The 20,069-nt window shown below is 41.0% G+C and overlaps 1 pseudogene across 1 annotated transcript in view; it reads left to right on the top strand.

Annotated features, from left to right (window-relative positions):
- LOC309664497 (dihydropyrimidinase-like) overlaps positions 1-20,069 on the top strand; it is a 78,366-nt pseudogene that overhangs the window by 8,784 nt on the left and 49,513 nt on the right. Inside the window, exons 2-4 of the transcript in view lie at positions 6,169-6,327; positions 11,647-11,826; positions 13,084-13,306. The product of the transcript in view is annotated as a dihydropyrimidinase-like (transcript). The remainder of the gene's footprint in view (positions 1-6,168; positions 6,328-11,646; positions 11,827-13,083; positions 13,307-20,069) is intronic.

Below are 20,069 nucleotides of genomic sequence, written 5' to 3'. Positions count from 1 at the left end.
GGTTTTATATAAAAATATGAAAGAAATTTTCACCCTTTACTGGTTCTCCCTCCCCTAAACTCTCTTCATTCTTCAAATGTTGATCCTGGTGAACATTTTGTGAAGTGAATCTAGACGCATCTGATGTTAAAAGCAATTCAATGAATACTGAAAATATCCAAGGTGAGCTAGGAATGAGATGTTCTGCTGAGTTGGTTTGCTGGATAAAGTTAATTATCCCATGGCTAACAAGTGTGTGGAGGCCAAGAAGCACTGATATGGGCCTTTCCTTGTAACTCTTCTAGGGGCGCATTATTTCAATGGCAGGTGTCGCAGTGATGAACATCACATGAGCTTAATGAAGTTGCGTCTCATTTGTGAATTTACAATTTATAATTTGATGGGACTTGTTTTGTTTTGGTATGGCTTTGGGTTTCCTAAATGCTTGATTCATTTTACCAACCTATGCCTTTCTCCAAGTAATGATTCACTGATGACCTGGGGCAACAGGCTGGAAGTCAGATCACACTAAATGGAAGATGGGATAAGGGGGAATGGCCTGCATAGGGTTGAGGCCCAGAGTAGGCTGAATGTAAGACCTCCTGCTCAAAGCTGTATCCTCCTCCATGTTCCCAATGAGGATTTACCAGCTGTGAGACCCTGGAGAGTCATTTGACCTCTCTGAGCCTCATTATCGTCAACTGTAGAATAAGAAAAGCAATTTCTACCTCTCAGGACTGTAGCAAGGCTTCGTTCAATGAGCTAACGTGTGTAAGATGCTTAACCCAGGACTGGGCATTTGAACAAGCTCTTCTTTCAAGAGGCAGATACTTCCCGGGAGGGGCAGGTCTCCTTCACAGCTCCTGGTGTCCCCTCTAATTGGGATTATAGAACTGCAGCTCTGGCACGTGGCTCCCTGGATCCAGTGGAAAGAAGGCAACGTTTCAGATCTTGAAATAATAGGGATTTGAGATAACTTTGGGCAGCCAAGGGACCCTGGATAACCAGAGAGAACGGAAGAGGCAGGAGGAAGAAAGAGGTTCCAAGGAGGCTGGGGCGCTGACTGTCCGGCCACTGTTTGCCAGGTCCCAGGGTAGCAGCCAGGATCCCTGCGGCAGGTGGATGGATAAAGCCCCAGGGGTTTGGAAAAAGACAGGTTCCGTTTTCAATCCATTGCCTAGGATTGGCCCAGGCTGTCCTGTCCCAGGCACTATAGTTTTTCTAGATCTGTTCCCATTTTGAGGGTGAGGAGAAGGAGGAAATTAGGGAGGAGAAACAGAACAAGAAGAAACCAAAGAAGACAAGTGGTTGCTCCTTTACTGTTCATTAGGGAGATAGAGCATTTGTGATAAATCCTTATTTATGGGCTTTTAAATGATAGCCCCAGGAATTTCAATTTGCTGTAGTTTAAAAAGAAAAAAAAAAAGTGGCCATTTGACCATCACATCTTCAGTCTCATAAGAGGCCCATCGAAGTTGAACTACTTAATTTATATGGCATATGCATGCATACCTGGATTTGTATCACATATATGTAAAATCTTTATTTTTTTCTTCTTTTGAAAGTTAGGCTTTGTTATAGAAAATGTAGCAACTACTGAAAATAAAATTGAACTAGAGGAAAATTAAAAGGATCTGTAGTCACTCCACCCAGAAACAGCCACTGGCTCAGACCTGTTTTGTTTTCTTGCTAAGGGTTGGTATGTTCTGGAGCATGTTGCCATGGCGTCTCTGTCTCTCTGGTTATTTCCCCTGACCTTGGGACCCCTCTGGCCTCCTCTGCAAGGTGACTGCCACATCTTTCTCCTGCGTTTGAGTGCTCTTGTGCTCGGGGCTGCGTTTCTCTGTCTGCAAACACACAGAGTGGACATGTGCCTGAGCACCTCATGCTCAGGGTGCTCTCCGCAGAATTCATGCTCCCTCCAAAGACCAGATCGGCTGCCCTCCTCTGTCCCCTCATCTGCCACCTCTCAGTCACTCCAGCCAAAATCAGCTCCTGGACTCCCGTCACCCCCGCAGCCAGCCAGCCACTGCCTTGCCCTCTGGGAACCATTGCTTCACACATCCCAGTCATCTTTTTTTAAAGTACAGTTGGTTTAGAGTAGTATGTTGGTTTCAGGTGTACAGCATAGTGAGTCAGTGTTTTTGCAGATTATACGCCATTATAGGCTATTACAAGATAATGGGTATAATTCCCTGTCCTGTACAGTATATCCTTGTTGCTTATCTGTTCTATACATAGTTGTTTGTATCTCTTAATCCCATACTTCTTATTTGTCCCTCCCCATCTTCCTTCTCTCCTTTGATAACCACAAGTTTGTGTTCTCTATCTGTGAGTCTGTTTCTCTTTTGCATGTAGATTCTGCCCTTTACCACTTTTCTGCTGATGCTTCCTCACGGACCCTTTTCTCAGAGTTTCTCCCCTGCTGTCAACTGTTACTGAAAGCACTGGCTCTGGAGCCCAATGACCTGCGTCCAATCTTGCCTTTGTTACTCTCTAGCTGTGAGATGTGGGGAGTTATTTCATGGTGCTGTTCTCAGTTTCCTCAACCCTGAAAAGGGGTTAACAATACGACCTGCTGCAGAGCTGATGAGATGGTTAAAACACTTAGGACATCAGAATAGTTCCTGGCACATAATAAGCACTCACTACAAGTTAGATACTATTATCCTTATCGGCAACTGCACATTTATGTCCTAATGCTAATTCAAATCCCAGCTTCCTCTGATCTGTTTCCTTCCTCTGAATTCCCAGGAGTCTTTTCCTCTTCTAGGGAGCTTAGCAATTTTAACTTCCCTTTAGCAATTCCTATACCACATTTACTATGGAAGTGTACTTGCTACCTATTATTACCATCTGATTATTTGATTATAATTGTTTGTGCATGTTTCTGTCTCCCCCTCTAGACGGTCTGATTATTTGTGTGTGTCTGATTATTAGTGTGTCACATGGTGCAGTGACCAGGTGAACCACTGGGGGGTCCAGTTTCTTCCATTTAGTCCCTTAGTCCTTGCTCTGTACAAGATCAAGAAATGGGCAGATCAAGAAATGGACAGTGTCAAAACACAAGAAACTGGTGATGTTGGTTGCTTCCTGGAAGTCAGAATTGGAGGGAAGACTTTTCATTGCATTGTGTGTAACAGCCCACTCACTCCCTGTAATGGCTTACTTGGGTAGACATTTTTTTGGTAATAATTTTATGAAGATGTAATTGATATACAATACCAGTTAGCCATTTAGAGTGTACAGTTTAATGTTCTTTAGTATATTCACAGAGCTGTGCAACCATCACCACAATCAATTTTAGAACATTTTTATCTCCCCAGAAAGAAGCCCATACCCTTTAGCTATCACCCCAACTTTCCCCAACCCCCCTGGCTCCAGGCAACCACTATTCTACTTACTGTCTATGGATTTATCTCTTCTGGACATTTCATATAAATGGAATCATATGATATGTGATCTTTTGTGACTAGATTCTTTCACTTAGCATCATATTTTCAAGGTTCATTCAAGTTGTAGCAAGTGAATCAGAACCTCATTCCTTTTTATGGCCAAATAATATTCCATTGTATGAATATACCACATTTTGTTTATCCATTCATCAGTAGATGGGCATTTGGGTTGTTTCCACTTTTTGATTATTATGGATAATGCTGCTCTGAATATTTGTGTACAAGTTTTTGTGTGGACATGTTTTCATTTCTTTTGGGTATATACTTAGGAGTGGAATTGATGGGTCATATGGTAACTCTCTGAGGAACTGCCAAACTCTTTTCCAAAGTGGCTGCATCATTTTATTTATATTTCTACCAGCACTGTATCTAGTTTCCCCACATCCTGCATGTGATAGACATTTAATATGGAAAGAATTGCTCTTTAAGCTTGATTTTCTAGTTCAGTAGACACTAAAAAAGTACTTTCTTCCAACACTTTAATTAACAGCACTTTCTATTAGAAAAATGCCCTTCAGCCTCAAGGGATATCTGTCAGAAGACATTTTAGAAGGAAGAAGGTGAGAAGGTTAATCTGCATTCGAATAAAAATATAGAGCCTAAGGGATTTTTTCTGGTATTGTCATTATACCAATAGGGATTTCTTAAGAAATGCAAATATGCATTGTTTTGCCATGCATAAGGCAATTGTTATCGAAAGATAAAGTACAGGATCCTGTATAAATAGTGAGATTTCTGAGAGCAAAAAGAGTTGGAGTGGGACCAAGTGACTTAAGGACAAATAAAAATCCATTGAAGTAAGCAAGAACAAGGAGCTAGAAAATAGAGCTCATGTAGCAGCTGGGACCTTGGGAGCACTCGGCATGTCTGGGGGCCTGTGAGTGGGGGGGAAGGTGACAGGGGTGCAGACCTGGGAGGGAAGCTGGTGGCACTCCCTTCTTTGTTGTAACATGACCATGTTTCTGGTGGTGAGATGAGTCAATGTATGAAAAGTGGGGAAATGCCTGATTCTAAAGCAGTGGTGCAAAGGCTCATCACTCATTGTGGGCTGAAGCTTATGAAGCACTTACCGTGAGTCAAACACGGTATTAAGCACTTTATATACGTCACCCCAGTTTAATCCTCCCAACAACCCTATGGTTCAGGTACAATTATTGTCCTCACTTTACAGGTTAGGAATCAAAGGCACACAGAGGTTAAGAAATTGCTGTCTACACTCCCACGTTCATTGCAGGATTATTCACAATAGTCAAGATATAAATAAATTAACGTGTCCATCTGTGAATGAGTGGATAAAGGAAATATGGTGTATGTGTACAATGGAATATTATCCAGAAAGAGGGAAATCCTGCCATTTGTGACAAAGTGGATGGACCTTGAGGACATTGTGCTAAGTGAAATAAGGCAGACAGAGAAACCCAAATATTACATGATCTCACTTATATGTGAAATCTAAAAAAACCAAACTCAGAGAAACCAAGAGTAGAATGGTGGTTGCCAGGGGCTGGGGACGGGGCGCATGGGGGGAATGGGGAGCTGTTGATCAAAGGACACAGACTTCCAGTTATAAGGTGAATAAGTTCTGGGGATCAAATGTGCAGAATGTACAGAACAATACTGTACAAGGAAAGAAGGAAGGAACGAATTAAGGAAGGAAGGGAAGGAGGAAGGACGGAAGGAAGGAAGGAAGGAAGGAGGGAAGGAAGTGGTTAAGGAATTGCTCAGAGTACCATAGCTGATAAGTGCTGAATCTGAGCTGTGCCCTGGAACCAATAAGCCTCTTTGGTCGGTGCCCTTAACCAGTGCACTAGTATATCCCTGCCTATGTTTTTTTTTTTCACCTACATTGTCTGAACACAGCAGTTAAAACCACATTTAACCATCTTTTAATCTTAGTTTAAATAAAATCAAAGCCAGTAATTAGTCAAAGACGTGATTTAATAACTTAATAGTTTTTAATCCAGTTGTAATGTAACATAGTGTAACATGCCAGGGAAAATAGAAGCTTCGAGGCAGATCGCGCAGGGCCTTGTAGATCATGTTAAAAAGATTAAACGCTATTCCAGAGGCAGTGAGAAGCATTCAGTTTTAAGTCTTGGAGTCAAGGGGCCCCATCTGTGCTTTGGAATTTCCCCCTAATTGCAAAAAGGGGTTTGCATTGGAGGAAGTAAGAGCAAAATTGGGGACATAAAGATCAAGCTGAGGGGTGACACTAAGACCAGAGCATTGGAGATGGATTAGAGGGGACAGCTGAGAATTAAGGAGTCACCAGTTGGTTGTGGAGAATGAAGGAGAGGTGGGAATCACGTGAGTCTCCCAGGATTCTGTGTGGAACACAGTGTAGTTAGAGATACAGTTCACCAAGATTGATTCTAATGAAATGGATTGTACAATGATGTTTTCTTGAGAAGAAAAATGTTTGAATCGTCTCTGTTTTTCCATTTTGGTTTTTCTTTACAGCCTTCACTATTTTCTTTGGTCAAAGCCATTTTCATTTCATCAGACGTGTCATTCTTTTTGCAGAAGCAATTCCAGCTCTTTGAATACTTCAAACTTTAATTTATGGGACATCTATTCATGTCTCTCTAGATCTTTTAAACAGGCAGCATCTTTGTGCAATTTCCTGGACCCATCAAGTTTGCCCGAGTGCTTGCAAATGCATGTTGTTCAAGGAGATAAATGACTCAACTAGAAAACTGTTGGCTAACCTGTTGAAACTCTCTTGTGATTCCAGGCTGCCCTGGCAGGAGGCACCACCATGATCCTTGATTTCGCCATTCCTCACAAAGGCCACTCCCTCATCGAGGCCTTCGAGACCTGGCGAAGCTGGGCTGATCCCAAAGTCTGCTGTGACTACAGCCTTCATGTGGCGGTGACATGGTGGAGTGAGCAGGTGAACCACTGGGGGGTCCAGTTTCTTCCATTTAGCCCTTTAGTCCTTGCTCTGTGCAAAGATCAAGGAACAGGCAATGTCAAAACATAAGAAGCTGGTGATGTTGGTTGCTTCCTGGAGGTCAGAATTGGAGGGAAGACTTTTCATTGCATACTCTTTTGTACTGTTTGAATTTTGAATCATGTGAGGTATTATCAATTTAGAAAACTAAAAAAAATTTTAAAGCATATGAAGGTGGTAGGATAAATCCCTTATACTCATTCACAAAAGACTTTCCTAATATTTAACTCATGAATTGTAAATACTTTAAATGTAATTTTTAAAAGTACTGGACTTCTCAACTTCAACAATACAGGACGCTTTTAAGCAGTCTTTTCCCACAGATCAGAACTTTAGTTAGAAATGTTTTTAATATCTGGGAAAAAACCAAGGAAGCGACAGACTGGGAATGTGTTCAAGGCCTTCTCCCAGCTGTGCACTAACCTGGTGCTCTGCGAACATCAACACCTGGTCAAAGCATTTCAAAACAGAGCTTACACAACCTTCCGTATCTGCTAATTATTTAGGTCATGGCAGAAATGATAACATGATTCAGACAGAAAAGACAGTTTTGAGAGATGTTAAAATATGTTTATTTTTTTTCCCGTGAAAACATGTATGTGTACTTTGGAAGAAACTTTTACTTGTGGTTTAAATCAATAACATGTTTTTCCACATTGAACTTAATTCAGAACTCGTTTTGCCAGAAAGGGCTCACGGGATGACTTTATTTGAAGTTACCATGTAACTTATGTCCCTCCTTCCTTCCCAAATTTGGACTGTAGACACCAAGTTAATATAAAACAAGTAATCAGTCTTTAACAGATAGTTCAGCAAACATACTAGCAAGGTTTATAGTCCAGAGAAAAAGTTAATTTTTCCCCAGAAACGCCATTCTAACTGAGGCATCTTATCTCTTTCGTGCTTTTAGGGTCTTCCTACCTTCCTACCTTCCTTCTTCCCTCCCTCCCTCCCATCCTTCCTCTCTATCTCCCTTCCTTCTTTCCCTTCTCGCTTCCTCCTTTCCTCCCTCTCTTGTTTTATAAGATAGAGCAAAGGTGAAGATGTTTGCCCTTACCAGCGTTTCTCACACTTTAATATGCAAATGATTACCTGGTGAATATTGTTAAAGCACAGATTATGTTCAGTAAGTGTATTAGTTTGCTAGGGCCGCTGTAACAAAGAACTACAAATTGGGTGGCTGAAACAACAGAAGTGTACTGTCTCACAGTTCCGGAGGCTAAAAGTCTGAGATCAAGGTGTTGGCCGTGTTGGTTCCTTCTGAGGGCTGTGAGGAAGAATCTCTTTCATGCCTCTCACCAGCTTCTGGTGGTTTCCTGACAATCTCTGGTATTGTTTGATTTGTAGGAGCATCACCTGAATTTCTGCCATCATCTTTACATGATGTTGTGTGTGTGTGTGTGTGTGTGTGTGTGTCTAAATTTCCCCTTTTACTAAAGACACCAATCTTATTGGATTGTGGTCCACCCTGCTGACCTCATCTTTTTTTTTTTTAAAGGTTTTTTTTTTTTTAATTTATTTATTTTTATTTATTTTTGGGTGTGTTGGGTCTCCGTTTCTGTGCGAGGACTTTCTCTAGTTGCGGCGAGTGGGGGCCACTCTTCATCGCGGTGCGCGGGCCTCTCACTGTCGCGGCCTCTCTTGTTGCGGGGCACAGGCTCCAGACGCACAGGCTCAGTAATTGTGGCTCACGGGCCCAGTTGCTCCGTGGCATGTGGGATCTTCCCAGACCAGGGCACGAACCCGTGTCCCCTGCATTGGCAGGCAGATTCTCAACCACTGTGCCACCAGAGAAGCCCTGACCTCATCTTAATTAATTACATCTGCAATGCCCCTATTTCCAAATGTTGACCTGAAACAAATAGACTGCTGGGTATTTCTCCAGCAAAGATGGGTTTATTTGGGATCAGCAGAGAATTGCAGTTCAGGGTCTGCAAGCTTGGCCAGCCACGTGCAAGTCCCCGCAGGGCAAGGGAAGGAGCAGGCTTTCATAGAGGGGGAAAGGAAGCTGGGAGGGCTGTAGTAAACAAAGAGCCCGTGACTTTTCATTGGCTGAGCCCTTGCTAAGAAAGGAGTCTTTTTTTTTTTTTTTTTCCCCTGTGTTGATATGCAGGTGTGAGAGCTCCCCCTTCTGGTCTCCCGACATCCGCTTAATTGAGGTTTCTATTTATTAATTTTTTACACAAGTGAGGTCACATTTGGTACTGGGGGTTAGGACTTCAACATATGAATCTGGGGGGACACAGTCAACCCATAGCAGTAGGTCTGGGGCAGGGCCTGAGATTCTGCATTTCTAACAAGCTCCCAGGTGGTGCTGATGGTGCGAGAGCAATACAGTATAGTGAGACTTACCCATGGGTATGGATGTGGATGACAGGGACGTTTAACGAGGTCACCTTCAGAAAGGCTCTTCTACTCAGGGAGTAATAGGTATTTCATCTGAGCAATGCAGATTATAATTCCCTTTGGGAACCCCATCGTGTGAATATTCCAACAATGTTTAAAGCATTTTTTTTCTGACTATAAAAAATAAGAGACTCATGGTAGAAAATATGAACTTGAAGCTTAAAAAAATGAGGCACACTATCCCAAGTCCTACCTTTGCTGTTGTCACTTAATGTACCTTGGAACCCATTCCATCATTTCAGTGATGACCACTCTCAACATTTTGGTGTTTGCCGTTCCTTTTCATGCATTTATTCATCCAACAAAAAGCTATTGAGTGGCCACTATGGACCAGGCACTCTTCTAGGATATAGCAAGGGACAAACTGTACAAAGGCCCTGCTCTTATGGGGTGGAAATTCTAGAGGAGGAGGCAGGCCATCAACAAGTAACTATATTATATGCCAGGTGATAAAGCGCCATGGAGGAAAGTAAGGAAAATTAGTAAAGGAATAAATAGTGATGGAAGTGAGTAACTTAATATGTGATATTGTCATTTTTAAAACGTTACTGATTCAGTAGGGAAAAGTTGCGTTGTTTTAAAAAATAAATTAATTTATTTATTTATGGCTGCGTCGGGTCTTCGTTGCTGCACGCGGGCTTTCTCTACTTCTGGCGAGCAGGGGCTACTCTTCATTGCTGTCTGTGGGCTTCTCATTGCAGTGGCTTCTCCTGTTGTGGAGCACGGACTCTAGGCACGCGGGCTTCGGTAGTTGTGGCACGCAGGCTCAGTAGTTGTGGCTCACGAGCTCTAGAGCACAGGCTCAGCAGTTGTGGTGCACCTGCTTAGTTGCTCCGCGGCACGTGGGATCTTCCCGGATCGAACCCATGTCCCCTGCATTGGCAGGCGGATTCCTAACCACTGTGCCACCAGGGAAGTCCCTATTTTGTACTTTTTAATCAGTAGGAAGGTTAACATTTTTTCCATGTTTATTAGTCATTTGTATATACTGTTTGAACTGTAACATTTTTTACCTAGAATGTTAGGGTTTTTCTTATCAAGTAGAAACAGCAATAACTCTTTTTAAATTTTTTATTAACTAAAAGCTATAATCCTATGTCTGTTATACATTTTTATGTTTTGTTGTATATTTTTGTTTTATATTTTATGTTATATATATATATTTATTTGTATGTGTGTGTGGGTTTTTGTTTTAACATGTAGAAATTCAAGCAATTTTATTTGATCAAGTCTTCTGACTTTTCCTTTGAAGTTTTTAGTCTTTGATGAGACTAGAATTGGACCTGCAAGGGCAATTACTAAGCTAGTTTTGATCTGAACTTGTCCCTTACCGTTGGTGTGATGTTACGATTTATAATAAGAAATGCATGTCTGGTCTTCGTTCCCATTTCCTGCACAGAGCTCCTAAAACCCCTGGAATTTCCTAAGTGATGAGAACAACAAAAGTGTCTTTTATTATGTTAAAGAGGTGATTTTTAGACCGCACCTAAAGATGGGGGCTGATTGACCCAGGAGCCAACTGTATTATTAGAGGGTTGAAAATGTCAGTCCCAGCCAGCTGACCTCCGGGGAGGGCAGAGGGGCTGGAGTCTGGATCAGTTGCCAATGGCCAATGCTTTAATCAATCATGCCTGTGTAATTGAGCCTCCGCAACAACCTAAAAGGATAGGATTTGGAGAGCTTCCAGGATGGTGAGCAAATGGAGATTTGGGGAGAGTGGCGCTCTCAGAGAGGGCATTCAAGCCCCGTGCCCTTTCGCCATTCCTTGCCCTGTGACGTACCTCTTCCATCCAGATGTTCATCTATATCCTTTATCGTTTCCTTGTATCATAAACTGGTGATCCAGTAAGTAAAATGTTTCTCTGAGTTCTGTGAACCGCTTTAGCAAATTAATCGAACCCATGGAGGGGGTTGTGGGAAGCTCTGACTTATAGCCAGTTGGTCAGAAGTGCAGGTAACAACCTGGACACCCCATAGCACTGAACGCTTAACTTGTGGAATCCAGTGCAGTCTACCTGGTGCAGGTAGATAGTGTGAAAATTGAGTTTAATTGTAGGATACCCCCCTGCTGGTGTCTGGAGAGCTGCTTGGTGAGGGTGGGGAACCTCCCCACCTCCACACATTGGAATCGGTGATCAGAACCTTTTAGTTGGCAACCCAGAAGGCTCCTGAGGCTTCTGACAGGTCCAGAGTCGCTCAACTCCCAGGAGCTGCCAGTGGCTCAGTCTGCATCTTCCACTACCTTCATCTCTGAACTCATCCTGTAGGTTTCAGATTTGACCCCAAACCCTTACTTCGCATTAGCTCTGATTCCTTCTAGAGACACAATTGCTTCTGTTGCTGCCAGTGGCTTTGTTTTCATGTTCTAGAATAATTTCTTCTCATCAGGAGATAGATGCTGAGAATTTCATCAAGTATAACAATGAAGTATTTGGGGGAAATACTATTAACTCTTTCATGATTTAAAAGTATCGTAGGGACTTCCCTGGTGGTCCAGTGGCTAAGACTCTGCACTCCCAATGCAGGGGGCCTGGGTTCGATCCCTGGTCAGGGAACTAGATCCCACATGCCGCAACTAAAGATCCCGCCTGCTGCAACTAAGACCCAGTGCAGCCAAAATAAATAAATAATTTTAAAAAAATAAAAAAATAAAAGTATCGTAGCAACAGCAATTCATCACATGAAATGAGGTCTAACCTAGGGGAAAGATCAAGACCTTAATTACATTTTTCTGGAGTTCAACTGATGTCCTTATTTTACTTCATTTTCTTCTGAATGCAAGATTTTGGAGAATGCTGATATTATCTTTAAATTAAAGAGTGACATTTTGTTGTGGTTTTTGTGCCCTTTTAGGTTAAAGAAGAAATGAAAATCCTTACCCAAGATAAAGGTGTGAACTCCTTCAAGATGTTTATGGCCTATAAAGATCTGTACATGCTGAGAGATGGGGAGCTGTACAAGGTCTTCTCTCGGTGCAAGGAAATTGGAGCAATTGCTCAAGTTCATGCAGAAAATGGAGACCTAATTGCAGAGGTAAGTAACTGCCTTCCAGAACTTCCACAGAAATGAAAATGGCCATAACTTAAGGTGAGGATGACTGGCCCCATGTAGGTAAATTCTTTTAATGGATTGGAAGAAAGGAAATTCAGAAACTAATTTTATGTGGCTTGGAAACACGTGACTTGAATTACTTGCTGCCTGGCTCTGAGTTTTTTGCAGGTGGTATATGTATTGGAATGAGGAGTTCCCTTTTTCAAATCAGTTATTAGATCTCAGACAAGGTTTATTCTAAAAACACAAATATTTTTCTTTGAGTCCCTAGCATTTTTTTTTTTTTAGGTAGCTCAAGCTGCTGGTTCAGAATGCCAAAGTGTGGACATCGGTGAAATCTGATGACTAAAGCAGTGCATTAGGTAGCTGTTTAAAGCCCCATTCTTTTCAGAAACTGGGTATTAAAATGTGCTGTGGAGGAATCTAGATGATATTTCTCATGTTAGTTCCATTATTAATGCCCGAAGGGTACACCATCTGCAAGATTTAAAGAGCTGTCTCTTACCCTTTATGTTAGCTGATCTTTCTCTCTCCCTGGGCTCACTTCCCATTAAAGTCAGTGAGATGGAGGCCCCATGGCCAGGATGGGGGGGGTGTGGTGGGCAGGGGGGCTGATAAGAGGAAAGCATGAGCTGTAAGCTCAAACACACCAGGTTTAAACTGGACTCCTCCGCGTCCTAGCTGTGTGACACCAGGCGAGTGATTTTGACACTCTGAGTCTTGACTTCCTGCCTTTTTTGTAAGGAAGGAATAACACTTTTGGAGAGAGGAAATACTGGTCTAATATCACTCCGTGGATTGGGGGAGGAGGCAGTGAAGAGAATGAATCAGTAAAACGTAGAACTAATTACATAATAGCATGAGTCGCTTCATCAAGGATATAATATGGGGGACTAGAATACTTTGTTTTATTATATTTTGTTCTGAACCAATAAAAAGTCTTAAATATGGACACTACTTTTCAAAGACTGTAATTAGAACAGACCTCATTATCTTTGTCACCTTTTCAATCAAAATATTTTGATTGTGAAATATGTATATGAAAAATTAACACATGCTTTGAGAGTAGTAGATTATTTTTACCCAAAACACACACTGTCTATGCCACAGTCACACACACCTATACCTATTAGATCTAAAATAAAAGCCTGGCAGTGCATTCGTTTCACAACAAAATTATGGGAGTTGTCGTTAGTAAACCTTTCTCACCGGTGTGCATGTTCCTGCTGCCTTTTTTAGGGAGCGAAGAAGATGTTGGCTTTGGGGCTAACGGGTCCCGAGGGCCATGAGCTGAGCCGCCCAGAAGCGGTGGAGGCAGAGGCCACGCTGAGAGCCGTCACCATAGCTGGCGCCGTGAACTGCCCTCTGTGCGTCGTGCACGTGATGAGCAAGTCCGCAGCAAGGGTGATAGCAGATGCCAGGAGGGATGGTAATTCCCGAACTGTAGCCTCGCTTACAACTAGTACTGTTAGCTGAAGAGTAAGGTAAAATAACGCCAACCCCTGCTTTTGCTTATCAGAAAGTTGCCCATGAATTTCCACAACTTTTCTTTCTTTTTTATTTTGAATCTTTGAATTTTATTTTTTTATACAGCAGGTTCCTATTGGTTATCTATTTTATACATATTGGTGTATATATGTCAATCCCAATCCCAACGATTCTTCCTCCCTTTTTATTAGCATCCTTTCTGTGTTCTCGCAGTCTTACACGTCTGTCTGTTTCTGCCCTCTTCAACCGCAAGCCCCGCCCTTCACACCACTAACTGCCAACTCTCCAGTGAACTTTACAGAAGCTTCCCTGGCTCTTAGGCACCTCCGCTAGCCCTTCCAGTACCTGAATCAGGGTCAGGCAGGGCACACAGTAGGTGCTCCACAAATTTCTTTTGAATCGAATTGATTCGTCTCACAGCAACTTGGTTGTTGGCGCGATTGAAGCAATTATCCAAATAGTGTTTTTATGACAATTATTTTAAGATTTTTAAAGCAAAGTTATGTTTACTCCAAATTGCTTAATTGCCTCACTTCTATAGTGTAATTTTATATGTAAACAGTCATCTTAAAAGAAAGAGAAAATCTCCTATTTTTGATAAGAATTGAACATGGAAATAATTTTATTATTGGCCAGTACTGGGAAAGGAAGAATGAAAAACAAATGAGGTGTGTTTTATTCAGTACTTTAGACCCTTCTGGGATGTGGTACTGGTTTCTATCTCTCCCTTTTAGGAACCTGGATAATCAGAAATCGTTGTGTAAATCATCCTGGCTATTTGTTTTTTAAACTGAAACTGGCTGCATTTTTATAACATGGATCTTAAAAACTATGAAAATAGATTTGGCATGTCTATAATTGACACTAAAATAATTTTTTTCAAAATTGCTTCTTGTTGCTTGAGTTTCAATAAGGATTTTGTGCAAGCTAAATGCATTTTTAAATGTAATATATCAGTATCGTGTACTAAGAGTCACCTCAGTTTCACACAGGAGTTAATAAGGTCTTACTACCAGCCATTTCTGGTTGCTTTTTTTCCCCACATATAGTATAATTTCAGTATAAAAGAGCATACCACTTCAAAAAGAATCTGTACTTCAATTTTAAGTTATAGCTTTAGGTTTTGCCACCAGATGGCGCCGTTGCTAGCTCTATGAAATTGGTTTTCTCTATTTGCTTTGCAAGTGGTGTACCGTGTGTCCCATAGCCTGTCAGTTAGGTCCGTAATGTCAGAATATGGTTTAACAAACAGCAAAATCAGCAGAAATGGTCAATCTTAACCCACCAGCAATCTGTGATTTTGCCAGTTGTGTCAGGAAACAGTTTCTCGATTAGAGTATTTATTTTGCATTGGGATAGAATTCCATTAGCAGCGGAGTAAGTCTAGGGAAGGTTTTAGAATGTAAATCGTAGGCAGAAAACTATTAAAATTAAATATGAATATTTTAATTTTATTTTAAATTATTTTTAAATATAATTTTATATTTTGAATATGTAAAACGTGTACCTGGCCCAAAAGTCAAAGTGATATATTAAAAGATATATTCTCAGGGATATCTTGCTTCCTTCCCTAGCTTCTTCATCACATACCCCATAAGTAATTATTTTTATTAATTTATTTCTGGCCTACCCTGTAGTGTTTCTCTTTATGAAAAAGGAACATATCTATATTTTTATTTCTCTTTCTTTCCTACTTGAAAGGTAAAATCCATAGTGTTCTGTATCTTGTTTTTTCCTACTTGAAAATATGTCCTAAAGGTCAGCTCATATTAGGTATAGAGAGCTTCCTCATTCTTGTTTACAGGTGCAGAGCATGCCACTGTATTTGTTCAACTAGTCTCTAATTATGGATATTTGGGTCGTTTCCAATCTTTAGCTGTTACAAATAGAACCACAGTGATGTCCTATGCCTATGCTATTTCATATTTGTGGAAGGTGTATTAGTCTCCTATTACTGCTGTAACAAATTACAGCAAACCTAATGGCTTAAAACAACACACATTTGTTATCTTATAGCTCTGGAGGTCGGAAGTCTGCAGTCGGTCACACTTGGCTGGAAGCAAGGTGTTAGCAGGGCTGTGTTCCTTCTGGAGGCTCTAGGGGGTATGCCCTTCCTTGGCTTCTCTAGCTTCTAGAGACCACCTACATTCCTTTGTTCCTGTCTCCCTTCCTCCATCTTCACAGCCAGCAATGGTGGATGGAGAACATCGCATTATTCTGATCTCTCTCTTCTACTTTAAGGGTCCTTGGATGACATTGAACCCACCTAATTAATTCAGGATAATCTCCCTATCTCAAGATCCTTAATTTACTCACATCGGTGAAGTCCCTTCTGCCAAGTAGGGTTAACATATTCACAGGCTATGGGGATTAGGACATGGACATCTTTGGGGCACCATTATTCTGTCTCCCACAAAAGGGTAGCCTCAGGGTAGAGTCCTAGAAATGAGAACCTGGAAATGGTTCAAAGGGCAAGTGCATATCTACTTTTTGGACGTTGCTAAATCCCTTTGCAAAGGGGTTGTAAACATGAAATACTTAAAATGTCAGCCCAAATGATTTACCGTAATAACACTTGTGAAAATACTCTAACGCGCAATTTTCCGAGGCAGCAGAGGTCCAGAATAAATTAGCACGAGAGATTGTTCCATCGCTGGCATGTGACCTCTCACAGGTGGTCAAGCAGTGTCAATCCATTCACATGGTGACTGCATCAGCCAATCCAAGGGCAGATCCATGGGGAGTACAGAGTGACAAGAGCTGGTGGACACACTGACCTTTTATAGAAGATCCCTCTACTCTGTATGCATTTATCATCTAACGTAGTTTCTGAACATAAAAGAGCAAGATACATCTATTCATTGTTATCTTGTTTAAAGAAGAAAAAATTCAGCCTTATAGATTTGTAATATGAACATCTGTAGATACCTTTGCCAGCCCATTCCATCATCTAGGGCCTTGCCACTCAGAGTGTGGTCCCTGGAACACAGTGCTGACATCCCGTGAGAGCTCGTTAGCGATGCAGGTCCTTGGACCTCATCGCAGATGCACTGAATCAGAATGTGCCCTTATAACCAGAACCCCAGGTGATTCCTATGCGTATTGAATTTGAGACTCACTGCCCCAGGAGGCACAAAAGATACCCGATTAGTAACTGTCTCTATTGTAGTTGCCTAGCAATACAATGCTCTTATTACCTTGGATTTTATTGTTGAATTGCCAACTATATACCCCAAAGATAGCGACCTGAGGGTTAATGATTATAACAGCTAACTTTGTTGAGTGCTTAATATGTGCTTGGCACATATTTTAATATATCCTTTATCTCATTTCAAGTTTTATTATAGATTATCTCATCAATGCATTGTAATATACAATCTTTTTTTAAATTGTCATAACAATGCTTCAAGCTAAATTTTTTCACTGTTTTGTGACTGATGAAATTGAGGCTTGGAAAAGTTTGGTAAATTAAGCCCATGATCACTTTACTAGTACGTGCTAAACCTGAAATTCAAGTCTATCCAACTCCAAAGCCCACATTTTTTATTACCCTCCACCCTGTTCCAGAAGAAATCAGTTTACAGAGTTGGGAAATGCAGATACCAAGTTTATACTTAATTGGTTTTGTTTATTGGCCTTACATTTTTAACAGATTTATTTAAAATATTGCCATCATTTTGTTATTTTTTTATCATTGTTAAAAGGAGAAAACATTCCAGAAATGGAAATGGTCAAGAATCTATTAAGTGAAGAGTAAACATCTTCTATCTCTCTCAGCTCAGTCCTTGGAACTAGCAATTTTTAACCATGTCTGTTTTTTTGGTGGTTTCCTTCAAATTTCTAAACCATAAATTTGTAAGTAGTGACTTATAAATTTTTGACAGTATCACTTGACTCTGAGTGATGAAAAAAGAACAGTCTAGCCTACATAAATCTTACCTCTCACCTCCTGAGTTTTGTTAGTAGTAAATGTTCACTTCAGGTAATATTACTTAAATTTATGTATTTTGGCTATTTTTTGTGTGTGGTATCTCTTTATTCTCTACTAGGCTGAGAAGGAATTGAGAGGCCCAGCATCACCCTCTCTGCCCCCTCCCGACTTCTTTCAGCCGTATTATTATTTTTACATGGACAGGAGTTACCGCATTTTCAGTTGGCTTTAGAACTAGAATCAGGTCTTTCAAGCTTTGTCTATAGGTTAGGTCTAAAATTTAGAACTGTTATAAAGTAAGATTGTGGAAATATTCTTCTTGGTAGAAACAATTCAGGAGAAGAGAACCTCAGAGGAATTTATATCACTAACTTGAGAGTGAAAGCTAATGTCATTTAACTCTTGGAGAGGCCATCGCCAAGTGTCAAGGTGAAGTGGGTTTCCTTTCCTACACTCCCATAAGATTAACGGCATGCCTTATTTTAATTGGCTACATATTTAGACCATTATTGTCTTGTAAAGTTTTTTTGGGCTTGGAATTTTTCCAGTTAGCTCTTTTGAATATAGGTTCAGAAAAGAAACATGTACACCTTCTATATCATGAAGATTTTCTAGCTTCTACCTCATACCTTCTATTGAATGGAATCAGCTTCTATTGAAATGAATCAGCTCTTCTTGCAGAGATATTTTTTTAGGAGGAGAATCTTTTGGCTTTCTGCTTTATTTTTATACTTTCCAAGCTGTAGAGATGCCATCCTTGGATTTCTTTTCACAGAATCCTAGGTTGGATATACTGTTTCTTGGATCCCATCTCTCCCCTTTCCTTGAATTACTGTGAAGATTCTCATGTAATTTTTTTTTTTTTAATACTAATTGTAAAGTCTGCAGTGGATATATAGGTGTTCAACTTTTTTCCAGATTTTATGTTTTTGTTTTTAAATTTTGTATTTATTATTTATTTATTATTTTTATTTTTGGCTGTGTTGGGTCTTCGTTTCTGTACGAGGGCTTTCTCCAGTTGCGGCAAGTGGGGGCCCCTCTTCATCGCGGCGCGTGGGCCTCTCTTGTTGCAGAGCAGAGGCTCCAGACGCTCAGGCTCAGTAGTTGTGGCTCATGGGCCCAGTTGCTCTGCGGCATGTGGGATCTTCCCAGACCAGGGCTCGAACCCATGTCCCCTGCATTGGCAGGCAGATTCTCAACCACTGCGCCACCAGGGAAGCCCCTCTCATGTGATTTTTTAAAAAAATATTTATTTAGTGAGTTATTTCGCTGCATCGGGGCTTAGTTGCCCTGCAGCATGTGGGATCTTAGTTCCCTGTGTCCCCTGTGCTGGAAGGCAGATTCTTAACCACTGGACCACCAGGGAAGTCCCTCTCATGTGAGTTTTAAAGGAAGAGTGTTAGAAGGTAAATTTTCTGATTCTTTGTCCTCAAGCTTGTTTGCAACTTGAATGGACATAGAATTCTAGGTTCAGAATTACTTCCTTGTGAATTATAAGGGCACCATTTCATTCTCTTCTGGCGTCTAGTGTTACTGATACATAGACAAATGCCAATAAAATTCATGTCCGTTTGTCACTTTTTTCACCATCCGGAAGATTTTTATATTTCCTCTTCATTTTAGACTTCCAGAAATTATATTAAGACTATGTTTAGCAGTAGGATTTTTAAAAATTCACCTTCATGTTCAGATGTCTGTTTAATCTGAAGGCTGATCTTTTTTTTTTTTTTTTTTTTTTTTATTTATTTATTTTTGGCTGTGTTGGGTCTTCGTTTCTGTGTGAGGGCTTTCTCTAGTTGCAGCAAGCCGGGGCCACTCTTCATCGCGGTGCACGGGCCTCTCACTGTCGCGGCCTCTCCCGTTGCGGAGCACAGGCTCCAGACGCGCAGGCTCAGTAGTTGTGGCTCACGGGCTTAGTTGCTCCGTGGCATGTGGGATCTTCCCAGACCAGGGCTCGAACCCGTGTCCCCTGCATTGGCAGGCAGATTCTTAACCACTGCGCCACCAGGGAAGCCCCTGAAGGCTGATCTTTGATTCTGAAATTTTTTCTTCTATTATTTCCTTCATATTAATTTTCTCTGTTCCTCTCTTGGAACTCCAGTATAAGACCTCTTGAACTAAGCCTCCATGTCCTTTAACTACTTTCACCTTTAAAAAAACCTGCTTTTTGCTCTGTATTTTAGGAAAGGATTTTGTTTACTTCTTCTTTCCTTCTAATAAACTTTAATTTTGGTAATGATATATTTATTTCCAAGAAAACACTTGTTCTCTGATAGCTCTTTTTTTTTCCTACAGTTGCTTACTTTTAAATTTTTTTCCTTCAATAGATGAGATCTTTTTGACCTCATTAGAATACTAACAGAGATTTTTTTTTTTTTTTTTAATTCTGTTTCCTGGATTATCTTTGTTTCTTGCTGAGTCAATTTTTCAGTTTTTTTTTTAAACATCTTGGCCCTTCTTTTTATGTTGTTTGTTTTTTCTTGAAGTGTCTGGTGATCTTGGGCTGTCTGTATTCATGACTGGACAGTTCAGGTGATTAGAGTAAGGAGCTGGTGTGGATTCCCTCTGCTGTTGAGCAGGCCCCGCCCCCAAATGAGAGCAGCAACAATGAGACTATGAACTTTGTGAATGTAAATGGGGCGTGGTCACTGGTGAGCTTCGGTTTTCAGGTGAGCTTCACTCTGTAGCATCAGCACCACCTTAGAAAGCTTTGTTCCCCAGGCAGAGGGTGGGATGAGGGCTAACTGCCCCAACTCATCCCCTTCCCCACACCAGGAGGAATGTCTGTCATGACCCTTCTGCTCGT

This window comes from Balaenoptera physalus, assembly GCF_965194825.1.
Source record: "Balaenoptera physalus genome assembly, chromosome: 7".
NCBI classification, from domain to species: domain Eukaryota; kingdom Metazoa; phylum Chordata; class Mammalia; order Artiodactyla; family Balaenopteridae; genus Balaenoptera; species Balaenoptera physalus.
This window is presented reverse-complemented; position numbering and strand designations above follow the sequence as displayed.